Below are 16,965 nucleotides of genomic sequence, written 5' to 3'. Positions count from 1 at the left end.
AAATAAAGCCCTGTAACTCTGAAAAGGGACTTCATGTGCCTATACCTTCTGATTCTTACCTGTTTGTCTCACTATGGTATAAGTGCTTGACGGTCCAAGTGGTGGGTGGGATTCTGACCCACTGGCATGAAATACAGGTTGAGCGAGGTCAGTATTTGGCTGGTGGTGTTCACTGTATTAACCTAATTCTCTGGTTATCAATGTTATCAATGCTTTGGTAGCTTAAACATATTGTATGTGCACTGATCTGGCACTAAAAAGAATCCAGTACACTTTTAGGGATAACTATAGTTTGCTGCTAGATTTTTGGTTCTACTGATTTAGTTTCTTGATGTCTGCAGTTGCCTGACTTGGTTTATTTGGTTAACAGACTTTGTTGTGTGTATTTGACCTCATTAAATGGAGGGTGTATGCAATAAATCCTATTAAGTGTGGGGTAGATAAGAACCCCCAAAGCTCTCCTAATATGCCATGAAAATATAATTTTCATTAATATGAAAGATGCTGCTGCAGAATGTATTTTGAAAGGAAAAAAAGATCTTTTCCTCATGGCTGGCTTAAAATAATTAAGGTGTTCTTTGAAAACCATCACAGTATGGCTTAAAATTAATCAACAAACTGTTCCTAAATGCCATTTGCCAGGCACAATCAAACAGGCATATGCTCAACACTCAGGAAACATTTTAGAGGATTAAAAATCACAGCATGGAGAGGAATATGAAATCCTAAACCTTCCCCTGCACTCAGACAAGCAGACAAGCCACATCATGAGCAGCTGAATCAGACTTCAGGAACTGCTTGCACAAACTATGAAAATGTCTGGCAAGATAAAATGTACCCTCAGCTGGAAGAAAATGATTCAGTGGTCACATGACGTCCCATGGCCATAGCTTTAAAACAGTTTCAGAAACATATTCGACATGTGTTGATGATCATACAGATGAAAGCATGCATTGTACAGATGGGAATTCCAGTGTCTTGCACAGAGCCTTCAGGACTTATGAAAGAGAGCATTTACAGTGTAGTTTTAGGACAACCGCAGAAAAAAGTGCCTTTATCAGTCAGTACAGTAGTTATGAAAGCCTTGTTTTTTTGAACATACTGAAGTATTCACATATACACATATGGTATTGGAGATTAATTCATCTGTCCCTTGATGCATTCCTCATCACTGAAATAGAAAAACAAAACAGAAGAAAATGGAAAAGACTGCTGTGGAAAGAAAAGCCCTATTTTATTCAGTCTTAAGCATGACAAAGAAAAAAATGGTCAGGAGCAGTCTTTGAATTATTTTTTGCATGCCTTGTGGACTTGAACTCCCTTAAGGTATTTTACCAAGTTTTATGACTGGGTAAAACAACCCTAGATATTTACTTGGTATATCATAAGGCTATTTTAAAAAGCATGTGTAAGACAGAAAAACCCACGTGCTTTTTCCTTTTTTTCTGCAAATTTATTTATTTTAAAAAAAAGGGGGGGGAGGAGGATGTGTGTTTCAGTCTTTTAAATAATCTCAATTATAGACATTGTTTGGTTTTCTCTGAATTTGTATATGCAGGGTAATTCTTTTAGGGGAGGCCGATTAAACCTCGGAGCAGACAAACAATATTCTTAACATTGACTGTAGCTTCAGATTGACACCCCTTAATGAGCCTAAGCCCCAAATCCTGCCTTGCTGAAAACAGTCTAGGTTCATAAAGGTTTCTAATCTTTCAGTTCAACCTTTAGATATATAAGAAACCCTCTGACCAGGCAATAAGTTAAAATAAGCAAAAGTCTTTCTGGATTTTTTCAATGTGTTCTCTGGAAACACATAAATCTCAATGTAGGTTTTTATCAGGCATATTTTTCCTTGGATCTAACCTAACCTTCTGATTTTATTCACGAAGCTCTGTATTTGTATGAAGGCATGGACATTTATGTGTATACATTTGTTCATCAAGGTTATAAAATCTTAGTACAATCTGGGCAGATCTGTATTACAGATATGAATGTAAAAGTAGGATGGAATAGAACATTTTGCATTAGGGGCCTATTTCTAACTGTGAATTTAAAGAACCAGTCACATTTTAGTAAATTATAAAATGTTTTAGCCATGTGTACATTTTGTAAGCACACAGGTATGGTTTTCAGTTGTGTTAAATCAGCTCTTTGGTGATCTAAGTCGGCTATAGTGAAACTGTGAATTATATCTTTAGAATTTAATGTTACAGTTAAGGCTCCCTTCCTTTGCAAATATTCCCAGTTTCCAGGATGAATTAATCAGCTGATTTATGTACATTACTCAAAAGTAAAACTACTTAAATGCTTTTAAAAGCATTTTAAAATGGTACAATTTGAGACAGGACCAACTGTCAACTGAGATATGTGGAATTACATCAGAGATTAAATTGGCCTTCTGTTAAAATTATTAATGTTGGCCCAAAGACCAAAATTTTAACTCAGTCCTCATTCAGTCATAATTCCCATTGACCTTTGTCAGGTTTTTGCTTGCAGAAGTGAATAAAAAAATAAGAGTTTGGCTCCTTAAGCTGTAAGTTATTAAAATAAAATTGTTGACCTTTCTGGTAGATGATCACAGTGGCAAAGTCAGATTTCTTGCCAGGTTGGCTGGCTATGAGATTAAACTTTGCGGATTTACAATTATAGTAAAAATTACTTTTGCCATAGCATCCAGGCAAGGAAGTAAAACAGTTTAGACAAATGCTTTCAGTAGGTGCAGTCATTCCTGTAGAGATCAGATTTCCTTTGCCCTCTCTTTTCTATACCCTGTAGGTAATAAATTCCACCTAGATGTATGGCAACAGAAGTGACGTTCAGTGTCCCAAACCGTCACCCACCCAAGGTAGACACTTTGCTCTAACATACATTTCTTGATCTCTGCTTCTTGGGCAATGCCATCACAAATTACAACGGACCATTTAATCGTGTAATTTCATTGATCAGATTTACTACTGCCCTCTCTGTTGCTAATACCTGTAATTATGTTTGGACTTAATGAAAAGGCCGCAGCAAAATGTGTGAGGAGCCCTATAACCTGGTTTTCCACATTCCTGGCCTTTTGTTTGTTCCAGGATTTGTAACATGGTAATTGATAATGATAGGTGGTAGATGAGATAAATGGTTTTTTGTAATGCCAGGAAATTAGTTTACTTGCACTCATGGCCAGAAGTGTACTTCATCCAACCTTTTTATAGGTATTTGCTAAGGAATAAGAAGAGAAATTCTGCAGCTCTATTCCCAACAAAAATTTTGCTTCTCTTTGTTTAGGTCCAGCTTTAGCAATTTGCTTGGTAATATGTGAGCCAGGATAATAACTGTCAGAAGTCAAAACCCAAGCTAAATAGGCAGCTAGTGCAATTTGGCAGTATTGTTTTATCTGTGTTATGATTTCCTTAAAAATAGCACTTCTACAATTTTAGTTGTACTTTCAATATTAATGCTTGTATTAACATGGCTTTGGTGATTTATTTTTTTATGTAGTTTACAACATTTCTAAGGTACATTACAGGGTTGAAGCATACATTTCATATCTATGGTTAAAGATCACATTTGTGATAAGCAGTGAAGGAGCAGATTCCGTTCTCTTAGAGAACATTTTTCATTCATTTAACTTCAGTGATATCCTTCCAAATGGCAATCTAGTGTAATCCTGGGACATAATTTGTAACATATCCTTGTGGGAGCTGACTGGATTCCCATTGATTTTTCAATTCTGGGTGTTGCCAATTTTGCATGAAGCTGAAATACCCCAGCTTCAGTATCATTAAGGAGCCTGCAAAATGTTCACAGCGAACACAACTTTGTGTGTTATTATGGAAAAACAATGTGTTATGGCTTTGGAAAAAGAAATTTCTAGGAAGTCACTAAAACAAGTTACAATTGAGATGGAAGACTAATACTTAAAAAGACAAAGGACTTGTGAAGGGTAATTGCACAGCCAGTGTTTCCCATTTGGAAGAAGCACTTAAATGTGTCAACAAGACTTGTGGCAACATCTGCTGAGCACATTTTGATGCCATCCTTTATAGCCACTCATTTTTACAAGACATAACCATTTCGGAAACGTATCTGAGTGCTGTGAGCAGCTGAGAAATCTTTCAGTTCCTTGACATTGAAATGAGGTAGACTTGTTCTCTTCCTGCCATTCTTTACACCCTTCCCTGGTCTTTGCTGATGAGTTTTCAGCAGGATTAAGAAGCTGAATTGATTCAAAGAAGGGTCCAACCAGCTTTAGATATTTGTCTGTATGGGCCTTCTAGCAAAACAGATGGGATGAAGATCGAGTGGAAACTCATTCTTTGAGAAAATAATGTGTTATTAGAGTTACTAGCTGCTTTTTGTGGATCCTAAGAGATGGTGGTAATTGAAATATTCTAGGTCTCTTACACTCATATCAAGATGCAATGTTACAGTCAGCATGGGCTGGTAGGCAAAAAGTATTAGATCTGTGTCTGAATTCCATCTGTGCCATTGTGCCCTGGACCTACACATCCAATTATCTGAACTGTACACAAGCACTAACTATCTTACAACATGCAAATGATGTGTTTATCTGTAAATCATGCAAAAGGGCATGTTCTGAGACTGCAGGAGATACATCCAGAAAGCTAGTTGGTGTCATCAAAGTGCTGAATACTGAAGCATCTGTATGAGATAATTGAGAGACTCATTAAAACTGAATTGCTCCAAGAGAATTAGCAGAACTCAAAATGCCTAGGATACTGAAATATCAAACAGATATTATATCTTTGGTTCTATATGTAATATGCTTGGGAGAAAGAGGTATACTAATATGTGGTGATATTGTCAGCCTAGTAACTGGTCAGTTGTGCTTCTTCTCCTGCTCGTTTTCACAGAGGACTTTCTGAAATACAACAAGGTGGAGTAACAAGCATACCACAGTTTCAAGAAGAAACATTTTGAGAATAATTCTTCTGCATGGAAACGTTATGATCAGCCACCCAAATAAACATTTTCAGACTTTTTTTTTCTAAGGGAGTTGGAAGGATCTTAGGAAATGAGTAATTCTCAGAATAGGCAGGAATTTACCTAGTAACTTATTAATTGCTGGATGCTAGAGAAGTACTGGCAGGTCCATTATTCCCTGGGCATTGGCACTACTCAGTAAATGTCCATGTGATTAATCGAATGAGCCTGGTCCAGAAAATGAAAACTGTTAACAAGGCCTTTGCAGAGCTTGTGGAAAGTGCCAGGTTGTTAGTGTTACACAGAGGTGCAGAAAGATGAAGAATTTTTGTAGCTGTTGACATTTCTTGAGAGATGTCCATAAAAAATACTAGAGGTGGAAGAGGATGTCTGATAAATTAATTTAAAGGGTAGATCTGCAGATCAGATGCAAGATAGCTAACAAAGGAAGAAGAACTATGTTTGAGTCTAACAAGTTACACTTGGGCAATAAATGACAGTGTGTCATTCAGTGTGTGAATAAATCATGCGCACTCAAAACTGGCTTGGACTTTGCAAAATGCTTGTATCCCTGTCAAACCAATGAATGCATGTGCATTAGTAATAGAGTGTAGTCCTTGTGTGCAAGCTAAAAAGCTGTATCAAAAAACAAGTTAATTAAGAAGGCAATTCGATGTATTTATATTAAAGAAAGTCAGGAATATGAGGAAGAGACAGAGAGAGAGAATTCTAGTATCGTTAGAAATTAGTATGCTTTATAATACATCTTTTAGTATGATTCTCCAAAAAAACCAGCACATTACTTGTTTATGATTACTTCAGAGAAGTAATAAATTTATTTTAGCTGTTTACCTTTGTTAAAATATTTTTGGGGCTGATAAATCTGTTCTAATCCAAAAATATGTATATTATTTTGTGGAAGTGATATATACGTAGTGCACTCTGTCATATCTAAACTAAGTCAATTGACAGATGTCTTCAAAATTTATTGCTAAATTTCTGCCATCTGAGGTCATATTGTTAACTTTCTTTTTTATGCTGGGTTCCTCAGTATAAACTGGGACCCACCCATTTTAGTATATGACTCAGACTGCTCATTTAATACATTTAATTGATTGCTAAATGCTTTGTAAAGAGAACTTGGAAAAAGGTGGGAGCATCATATCACTTGTTAACAGCCCTTCTATGTCTCTGAAAAGACTGACATTAGAGGAAGTCAGTTTTGGGAATGTACTTCAGTACCTCTTATGCTTCTTGCAGTACTGAAAGTCAGAGGACTTGAATTTTAAACATGGTTCTTTCTGCTAATGGTTTTATGCATTGATTTCTTGACAGTCTCTTTTTTTTTCATTTTCTTATTTTTTTTTTATTTAGGCATAGGTAGAGGATGGGCAGTATACATATATATATATATATATAAAATTTTATTGGTTAGTAGCTAACGTTATTTTAATGTGTGAAATCTATGGTTAAATATACTGGAAAAAAGTTGTAGGCCAGTCTTTAAAACATGTTTACGTAACATTTTGTCACATATTTCTACCCATGCAAAGCTTCATAGATCCATGTGAAATTATGTTTTCCTTCCATTCTTCTGAAAGAGTTTAGCAAAATTTGCCTGTTAGGTAAGATTAGTTTTTCTTTAAAGAAGGTAACTTGTGTTTAGAAAACTAACCAACAGAAATCCAGGGCAAATTCCAAGAGAGGATGCATTGCATTTAAAGAACAGCCTGCATGCTATGGGCATCTTTGCTTTTTTAAAGCTTTGACTTGGTTTTTATTGTATAGCTATGTCCTCAGAGAGCTAAGATTTACAGCCCTCATTAATATAATTTATAAGACTAAATGACAAGCATACTAAAGGATCTGCAGCTGAACCAGTCAGCAACATACAGATAATTCAGATTTATCCAACCTGGTCTTGTCAAGTCAAGCAAAACAAAATCAATCAGTGAACAGAAGTAGTGGGACTACTTAAGCTGAAAAAGAGAGTCTGTTTCCTGCTAGAGCACTGGAGCTGGGCAGTCTGTGCCCATTTTGCATTTCAGAGAAACTACTGCAGGAAGTGATTTTTTAAATTTTTTTTTAAAGTGTTGAAAAACTACTGACATTCTCTGAGAAAACCCCTTCTCGCTCTCATGTGTGCTATCCTGGAAAGTGGCACGATGGCAGTGCTCGGGAATAGCTTTCTCAAAGAGAGTCCAAGCCAGAAAATTGCTATTTGCCAGAGAATCACATTTCCATCTTGCAGCCACTAATAATAACTGACAAAAGTATTCACTCTCAGTTTTAAATGACCTCTTGTGCTTGCTGCTGCCGCCGTTGAAATTAGCAATCAGTTGACACAACTGGTATTTTCCCTTCCACTGAGAACCAGCTATGAGCATGAGGCACATGTGCCCTGACTGAGGAAAAGAAAGCTGAGTCCCTGAGCAGGGGACCTGATCACCCAGGCTGTCGATTCCTCCTCTCCTTTACTTTCCATTTGGCTTCACATGCATCACCAAATAACACAATTTCAAGACTTAGGTTGAGCTGGGGGTGGAGGTGATGGAAACTTAGCTCTGCTACCTAGCATACCAACATTGACCTGTGTACCTCACTGAGCAGGGCCTGCCTGTGAACAGCCTTCCTTGAAACTTGCAGAGAATACACCAACTTCATGTCTGATAACAGCTACTGAAAGCTGTCCTCTCATTGAAGGGATGATGGGAAACCAACAGCCCTAGTCTTTGTGCCTCGCATGTATTTTAGTTGATCGCTCTAACATGTGACGTGTGTCAATGTACCTAGTGCCATGAGCTAGTCAGAGACATGTGAGCCTGTTTGTGAACAGTTCATTGAGCAAGAAACTGGGTTTTGCTTTATTAGCCTTGTTTTCATGCTTGTCTGGAGTGATATACAATGAGGTGTTTTCAGTTGAGGAGTTTTGAACTTTTTTTAGTAACAAAACCTAGTTTGTTCTAAGTAAAAGCAGAAGTCAAATCCCCCAGTTAGAAGCCAGGAGTAATGCACTGCAATTTACATCTTGAGTCACGAAGATTAAAAAAGCAAATTCCTAATATCATGTTTACTTCCTGGCACAGCAAAGAGAAGTAGAAAAGCCTACAACACGTTCATGAGCAGATGCTTTGTTCCCTTTGCCGGTGGCTCATCAGAATGCTATGTAACTGGACTCTATACAGGTGGACAGTTAAAAGCCAATAATTTTAATTAGTGCTTTTTTAGATCTATGTATCCAAGGATCTCCAGGAGCTTGACCTTGAGCTAGAAACCAGTCTAATGTTTTAAGTCATTGTGGGCCTGCTAAGATACTTGTCTCACTAGTGACTGATTTATGATTCATTCTCTCCTCAGTTAGTCATAGTATTGCAAGTTTCCACAGTGTGAAATTGCAACTAAGAGGAGGAACTAGGGCAGAGAAAAAGCTCGGGAAGAAAACTAAAATGGGAAAGATTTATTATTGTGCAATATGGGCTGAAAGAAGTAAGAAACAAACTAACCAGAGTTGTTTATTAGTCTAATGTGAGGTTCAGCACGGTAAACTGCAAGAGACTGTTGGGGTTCCATGGACTCATGTATTTCTAAATTAACATTAGATATTCAGGAAAAACCCCAATGTTTTGGATGTTTTTTAAAAATTTTTATCATGAACACCTCACCAGTGACTCTTTGCTCAGTGTACCATGGATCCAACAGCAAACTCTGTCTTTGAATAGCCCTAGCTGTGTTCTGTGAGATAGGGTGACCCTTTACCTAGGTTAGTTTGGTGATGGTCTTACCAAAATATCTGGGAGAACTAGAAAAAGTCTAATAGGAAGTAATAGAAATCTTTGGGCTGTGATAGACCTCAGAGGAGGAATTTTGAAAGGGGAATGAGTGAAAAGCATCACGAGAGAGCTTATGTAGAACATTTTAAAATAGTGAACAGTAAAATCATACCTGATTGTAACATGTGAAGAGAGGACATGAAGGTTGAGAAGTTTCACATTTGAAACTGGTCTAAAAATGCCTCATGAAGCCTTCATGAGCTCAAAAACTTAGACATCAGGTAACAAAACCACAATTTAATCCAACCATTGCCTTCTTAGACGTTCCCTCTTAGGCTATGCATTCTAGAGATGGTATTATATTACCTGTTGTGGGAGAACAGTGTGTCAGGTTAACACATTTAGTGCTTTAGTTAGAGGTATACTTGTGTCCCATTTAAACAAATAAAACCTTGCAACCAAAAAAGATAACTTTGTTTCTGTATAAACTGAAGAAATCCATAGAAGAGCCAAGGGCAGAAACAGCTATGCAATTCATTTGTGTCCATCCACCTTCATCCTAATAACACCCATAATGAAAACTTCTTCTGGTGCGAGAGGAAACCATGGAATCTTGTTTCACCACTGCCAGTTTATATGCGTACACTAGAAACACAACAGAACAAGCTGGAAGCATTTTGGATGAGAGGCTTTTGTTGATTATATGTATAGAAGTGCCAAAAGCTCTTCAAATGGATAGCAACCAACACTGAACCTCAAAAAAATCCAGACTGTTCAGTTCAGATAAGCATCCAAAAATTAGTCTGCTTAATCAGAACTTGTCCAAACCTCTTTGGTCTGGAAATCAGGCTGGAAATGTTACATGATCCGACTTTCATATGAGTTTTCCAGTGCTCATTTCCTTTTGCCAGCAAAGAGATATCATGAGAACAACTTCTTATAGCATGGTGAGTCTGCAATTAGGCTTCTGCTCTTGGCTGAAAAAAAACCCCAACAGTTAACCAAGCCTGTTTTGAGCTTGTGCAGGGAATGGATTTGATGCAAAGTCCATCCCTAATAATTACATAGGAGAGATAAACCATATATTCTTACGCAATTCAATATGCATAGTATTAATTCCTTTGCAAGATTTTAAAGCCACTTCCTTTCTTCTTGTGGCACTAAATCCAATAGTTTCATTTTACAACTGAATTTGGACTGAAATTGAATTCACTTGTAAGTTAACTTCAGATTAAGTCTACCAGTAGAAAAATCGGTAATGCAACAGAATTGTTTCTACTCTTCCCTTTGCAACACCTTTTAGTGTATGATCATATTTTGATCTATATTCCACATGATCCTTTTTATGAAAATCAAAAAGACAGCTTTTGTTTTCAACAGTTTTGCTGTGAATTAGGCTAGGAGAGCTGGCCAGTGTTGGGAAAATGTCCGAAAAAGATATAAAGTGGTATGTAGTTAACAAAACTACGTTAAACATGAAAGGAACCAGGTAAGTCCTAAAGAAGGTACAAAAGCTTGCAGAATAAGAACAATTAAAAATAAAGCTGATAATACTGCATCACTGTGTAGGAGAAACAGCACCACAGATCCTGCAGTCAGTGACAACGATTACTGTTTTGTCTGCTGAGAGTTAAGATGAAGGACTAGGGCATTACATCTTACAGAGTCTTTTCCTGTGACTCCTTTTTATTGGACTAAAACATTTCAAATGATAGGAACTTAATGGACAAATTGTGAACTGAGTTGTTGCCATCAGATATCCATGTGAGTGGATGTAATAACTCACACATTCACTAGCAGTTTCATGCAGGCCAGTAGTACTCGCGTGGGCCCTTGGAAGTTCAGTACCATCTGCAGTTCAAATTTTGCTTCTTCTACTGACTAAAAACTAAAGGTGTTACAATCACTAAGGTTAACATTAATCTATAAAGGTATGAAAATTTAGCTTCAAAACCAGAAAAACCGACCATTACTAAATAAAGAACTTCTGGCAGAGATAGTGCTAAACCAGAGTAAAAAGTTGGGGTTTTTACATTCACGTGTCAAATTACCTATCTGTGACAATGATAGAGGAACAGAATGCTGGAAAGGAGACTTTGCCTTTTACCCATTAGTAGTCTTTCCCACACAAACTTGCACACCTTGTTCTGTTTGGCTTTCAAGGTGAATGAAAAAGGCTTCCACACGTTGTTTGTGTAATGCTCTATCAGTCAAAAAAAGGGTCTTCAGAAGTGCCTAAGGGCAGATTTTCCAAAAGTTTTGAGGTGACTTAGGTGCCATTTGCAGCATAAACTGTAGCATAAAAATTGCTTTAAACACCTTCACATTCAGTTCCTTTGAAAATTGAAAGTCAGCTCCTACATAATTTTTGTGGTTTTCAGAATTTTACCTATATAGATAAGTAGTTGGTTTCATTTGTTCAACTCCAGGTCTCTCTTTTCTTTGTTGCTTCATTTTAATTCTGCATATTCCTAAGAATGCCCATCAGTTTTATTAGTACTCAGCATAGGTCTCACCAGCTGTTTTGTTTCCCATAGCTTTCTGTGAAAGGGAATAATCAGGCATATTTTATAGTTTACATTTTTTTTGCCCCTTGTCTGAATAATATCTGATAGACACATGCTTTGGAATTTGTCAGGAAAGGGATTCATCTTTTATTTCAACTGATTTCTGATGAAATTGCCCACAGAAGTAACCACAATGTCAGAGGTTATAGAAACAACTCTATTAAAAAAAAAAAAAAAAAAGCAAGACTGAGTCAGACACTGAGAAATGTAGCTATTTCTCCAGCTTCTTTCTCATCATGTAGTTCTTTTCTGGTTCTATCATACTCAAGCCTTTGAGGTTTTTCTCTGAATTGTTACTTATAGTACCCTGAGCTGCTTCTGCCTTAAAAGCAGATAATCATCCTGAAAAAGACCATAGTTCATTAAAAGAACTAATGATCCTAAGTAGTCTAAACTCTCAGGATGGTATACTCTGTGGAGCAAGGAGTTTCCCTGACTAGTTATTTGCTGAACTCTGAATAAAATCACTGGGCTTGTATCAATAGGATGTCAAACCACAACTTTATTCTTCACTCCTTCTCCGCTGTTCCCGAATAGATGCTGTATACGCAGAGAGGAGGGAAGACAAGAATTATCCAGTGTGCCTTCTCCAAGAATAAAGCTGTTTTAAACTAGTTGTAATAAACATTCTCTGTTTTGCTCTTATGGTCACCTTTTTTTTTTATTCTTGGAAAAATGCACACAGGCTTAAATCTTAGGTAGCAATGAAAGGAAGATTTTTTTCAGGCACAAGTGTTGTGAATGTAGGCTCATTTCTGAGACTCCTCAAAACCAAGAAGCCTGGCTGCACCTAGGGTAGGCATGAAGCTAAAGCAGTATCATATTAGTGAACTGGGTGCTGGTAAAACAGGGATAATTTAGGCCTCCAAGGGTAAGTAAGTTAGTCTAAGGACCTTTCTAGATCCTGGGGGCAAAAGAATCCAAGGAAAGTGCAGAGGATGGTTTAAGATGTGTTAACCCCAATGCATCCTGTGTATAGAGATACTGTATGGGCTTCAGGGTTATTAGGGCAAATCCCACAGAGAGTGAAGTTCACATAAAGGTTCTCTGTTGCCTTCCCTGACTGATGCCTAAATGAATTTCTGACTGGCCACCCCTATAGGTTGAATTTTCAGTATCTAGTTCTGAACTGGCTCTTATGTTCCTTCTATATTGTCTTGCAATAAGTAAGAGCTCATTTTAACCCTAGTTTTCCCCAAACAACCATTCCTGACAAGAAGTTACACCAGGTAGTCTAGGCAATATGTAAAGCATGGCATGCATGCAAATATGCCTTCTTACAGCTTATTTCAATGCCTATGGCAATCTAAAAAACCCAGGGAAAACTTCAATAACACATTATTTCAGAAAAGAACATTGATGCGCACTTGAAAATTACATCAGGCAGCAATAGTAATTTTAAGCACATTTTCCCTTCTGGGAAAGTACATCAAAGAGCAGGGGTACCATTCTCTTGTGTCATTTCCTTCAGTAACAAAGGAAGGGCTGACCTTAGATATTTGTATTATGTTAGTCAAAACTAAAAAAAAAGTATATTAATTGGCTCTGAGTCTTGATAGAGCCTGTTTGCCATGCAGTTGTTCCTTAAATAAACTCTGAGTAAGGGAAAAGAGGTTGGAAACTTAAGTACAGAATGTGATCAGGTTAAAATGCAACTGATCAGACTGCAAATCAGTGGCAGGTACAGAAAGAAATACATATAAATTTTCTGGCTCTTTTACTACAGATATAATTCCACTGTCATGTGAAGAGAGAGAAAATGTAAATAGTCTGCTGGTCCCTGATAAGAACCTCTTCTAAGAGTTGAAGTGAGGGAAAGAAGAGGCAGAGATCTGAGCTAATGACAGTGTCATCATTGTCCCTCCCAGTTCTGATGATTACATGATTAATGACAGTAGCCCGAGTCTCCTTCTTCAATGGATTGTTATAATACATGTATCACCTTTGTTTGCATATGCATTCCTCCCTTACAGAAAAAAAAAACAAACAAAAAACCAACCCAAAACCTAATATGCAGCATAATTACATCACCACTTTTCTGCAGGAGAAAGGCAAAGCTCAGTGTAGAGCCAACTCCACCAAACTTGGGGAAGTTTAGAAATGGATAAGAACCAGAGTGACATAGCACAATCCCATCATACTGAAATACTGTATCTTGGCCACTAAATACAATTAAAATTTAAACTATATTTTACCCTTATTACCTATACAGAGTTCAGTTTGGTCAACCATATGCACCTGAGTAATTGTAATGGTCTTGCTTGGGTCATTTATGTGCATAACATTGTGGAAATAACGGTGGCAAAACCAGATCCATTAAATGTAAGTAAATCTTACCTTGACACCAAAAGATGTCAATTCAACTACATACAATTCCCCATCTACAAATCATGCTCCTTTCCCCCCTACTGTACCGCTTTGTCTCCATAAAGGAAAATCTGCCAGGCTTGGCATGTCTGTCACTCTGTGTACACAACAGCTCTGTAGTGGATAATTTCACAGAGGTCCTCTAGATACCATCAGAACACTAAGACTACTTCCACTTCAACATGTTTACCACGAGATCTAATTCTTTTTTTTTGTTATGATACTGAAATAGGGGGAAAGGAAATATGTGATGTAGTTGTGTGTAGTATAAGTGTATTGGATTCTAAAACCCAGGAATGCTTTCCGGGCCCCAAAACCCTAATTCTTTGTTGTCAAAGAAAAGAGCATTTCTTATTATTATTCTGAATTCACTCTGGTGTGTTCAAGGAGGAATATTTTTTATATTATTCCTTTCTTTATCGTGAGTCAGCAGAAAGACCTATGGCCATTTGAGACAGAGGGAAGAATGTTGCCTGTATGTGTGGATGATGTTTGAGATACAACCAGCAGTTTTAGCAAGCTTCTTCCTCCCACTCATGTAGAAATTAAGAATACTGAAATTAGGAGAGAGGAGGATGAATGGTATTCCTTCTTGGAAATTGTAGGTTTCTAACTATTCATGCTAGCTTGCAAGAGAGGATAGAGAATTTCACAATGAAAAAAACAGGAGCATTGAAGAAAAAAAATTCTTTGCCTCAAAAGACTATCTTGATTAATTAATTTCTTTCTGTTGAGAATTTAAATTATAGCTTTTTTACCTTTCTTGTTAGATTCTGTGACATGGGAAAAAAGCATGACTTAGAAGCTATTCTGCAGCATACAGGAATAATAAAACCTTATGGCAGGTTATTTGAGACAGGCACGTGACTAAACCTGGAGTTCTTGAATCCACCTCCAGCATTATTAGTTATGAGCTATAAATAAAAGCTTCTGACACATTTCATGGACAAGGAGTTCTGGGGATAAAAGCTTAGCTATGACAGTATGAACATTAAGTAGTTACTGAAACGCTGCTTTAAATTTAGAAATCAAGGTTTCTCACGCAAGTACAAGTGAAGTCAGGTAAAATTTGTAGGACATGATAGGACATAGGCAGAATGAAATGTCCAGCATTTGCACTGAGATACTTCCAGAGGGACTCTGCAAGCAGGCATACAGAGACCTGATGGATTAACTCATTTCATTTCCATGAAATCTGCTGCAGTATAAACCACTTAGAACAACATTACCTTGAGAGACCTATAATGTTTTTTAGAATCTAGACGGAATCCAGGGTCACTATGGCTAAATGCCATTCCAGAATCACGACTGAAGCATTGTTTGACGTCTTGTATGGAACGAGACCAGTCAGGATCTAACGCAGTGTTGCTATTGTGTGAACACTGGAGAAGACTGCCCAGGGCTGAAGAGGTGTGGGGAAAGCCCAGATGTTGTGCTCCAACCTCAGCTGACATTGATGGGGTGGGACCTGTGTACTGAGAAGGATTCTTGATATTTACAAAGCTTTCCCAGTGGCTGCTAGTATCTGAATGACTTCCAACACTGCTACTGTCACCTTTTGTAAGCATTGAAATTGTTCTGCTTGTTAAAAAAAATAAATAAAATAAAAATCAGTTCAAGTGAATTCCACCACTGTTGGTGGCTGGAACTGAAAGTGAGGGTGAACTTTCAACACCAGATCTGTTTTCTGGCTGGGAACCATTCTTATTCCCCTCGGGAACAGTTTCAGTGGAGAAAAGATGAAAAGGCTAGGCAAACCAAAATAGATAGGCAAACAAATAGGCAAAACAAAAAGCATATCTAGGGCCCTGTTCCGCTGGATGTGTTTGACTGGCAATACTTTAAAGATGATGGCAGTAGCTCAGTTTTCTTGGCATCTCTATTTCTTGTAAGAAGGACCATACTAACAACTTGGTAACACACAATTTTACAGGCTTGGAGAGTAGGCAGAGGGTATAAACTGCTAAATCGGTCTGAAAAATTAATTTATCTTCCCTCAACGACAAAAATCCAAAAGCTTTTGATTTGGTGCTGGTTTTTCTTTTTTCTTTTTAAATTTTCGTCAGTGCCAAGTGGCAAACAGGATTTAAAAGAACTGACTCGGGTTGTTTGCGCAGGTGCAAATTCTCTGCTGTCCTTCGACATTTCAAAATTGCAGAAATGCAGGAGCTCAGCGCAAACAAAAGTACAGGAAAAAACTCTATGTCCGGAGTGTTCCACATGAGTCGGCGGCGAGGCCAGCAGAGGCAACGGTAAGTGGGGGCTGAGCGCCAGCCGGAGGCGGACCGGGGGGCGCCCGAGGCGCGGGAGCCCCGGGGCGGAGCGGCGGGACCCGGCCGGAGCCGGCGGCTCTCGCGAGAGAGGCTGGCGCGGGGCGGGCGTTGCCACGGGCAACCGCGGGAGGTTCGAACGGCCCCGAGGAGCGGCGGCGGCAGGCCGGGCAAGGAGGGCGCGGCCCCCCCTTCCTCTTCCCAGCCCGAGAAGGCTACTCGAGCGGCGGGCGTCGGCCCAGAGGGGCCCCAGGTATGGTTGCTGCCACTCAGGTGAAAGCCATCGCTAGGAAAAAGGTGGCGACGCAGACAGAGCTCCCGAGCAAACGTGCAGCTGTCCGGGTCTCCGGCTGCGGGGAGTGCCCGAGTCTGTCACTGGTGCGGGAGGGCAGCGGGGACGCCTCTTGTGTGAGGTGTGACCAGGTGGGTGATCTGCTCAGCCTGGCGGCAGAGCTGAACGAGGAGGTGGAAAGGTGGAGTACCACCAGGTTGGTGGACCCACACCCACCATCCCTGAGGCAGAGGCAGCAGATGGAGGCTCCGCGAGAAGCGGAGGTTCCCCTGCCCTCTTGCCACCAGGCAGGAGGGGACCTACGAGATCGAGGGGAATGGACACGGGTCCCCGCTCGGGGAGGCAGGTGAGTCCCCTCCCGGTCTCCCTCACCTTCCCAGTTGCCCCTACACAACAGGTATGGGACTCTGGAACTTGAGGACCGGGCCAGTGAAGATCAGGGTGTAGATGAAGTCCTATCTAGGGGGGTGCCTAGGCTCAGTCAGGCAGCCCCACTCATTCTCACATCCTCTGAAAAAAGAAAAAGGAGGGTAATTGTCATAGGAGACTCCCTTTTGAGGGGGACAGAGGGCCCAATATGCAGACCTGACCCATCCCACAGGGAAGTCTGCTGCCTCCCTGGGGCCCGGGTAAAAGACATTACCAGGGAACTCCCTGGTCTGGTTCGGACCTCTGATTATTACCCGTTGCTGGTTGTGCAGGTTGGCAGTGATGACATTGCAGAGAGAAATCCAAAGGCAATCAAAAGGGACTTCAGGGTACTGGGGCGA

The sequence above is a fragment of the Accipiter gentilis genome, chromosome 30 (assembly GCF_929443795.1).
Source record: "Accipiter gentilis chromosome 30, bAccGen1.1, whole genome shotgun sequence".
In the NCBI taxonomy this organism is placed as follows: Eukaryota; Metazoa; Chordata; class Aves; order Accipitriformes; family Accipitridae; genus Astur; species Astur gentilis.
Note: the sequence above shows the minus strand (reverse complement) of the source record.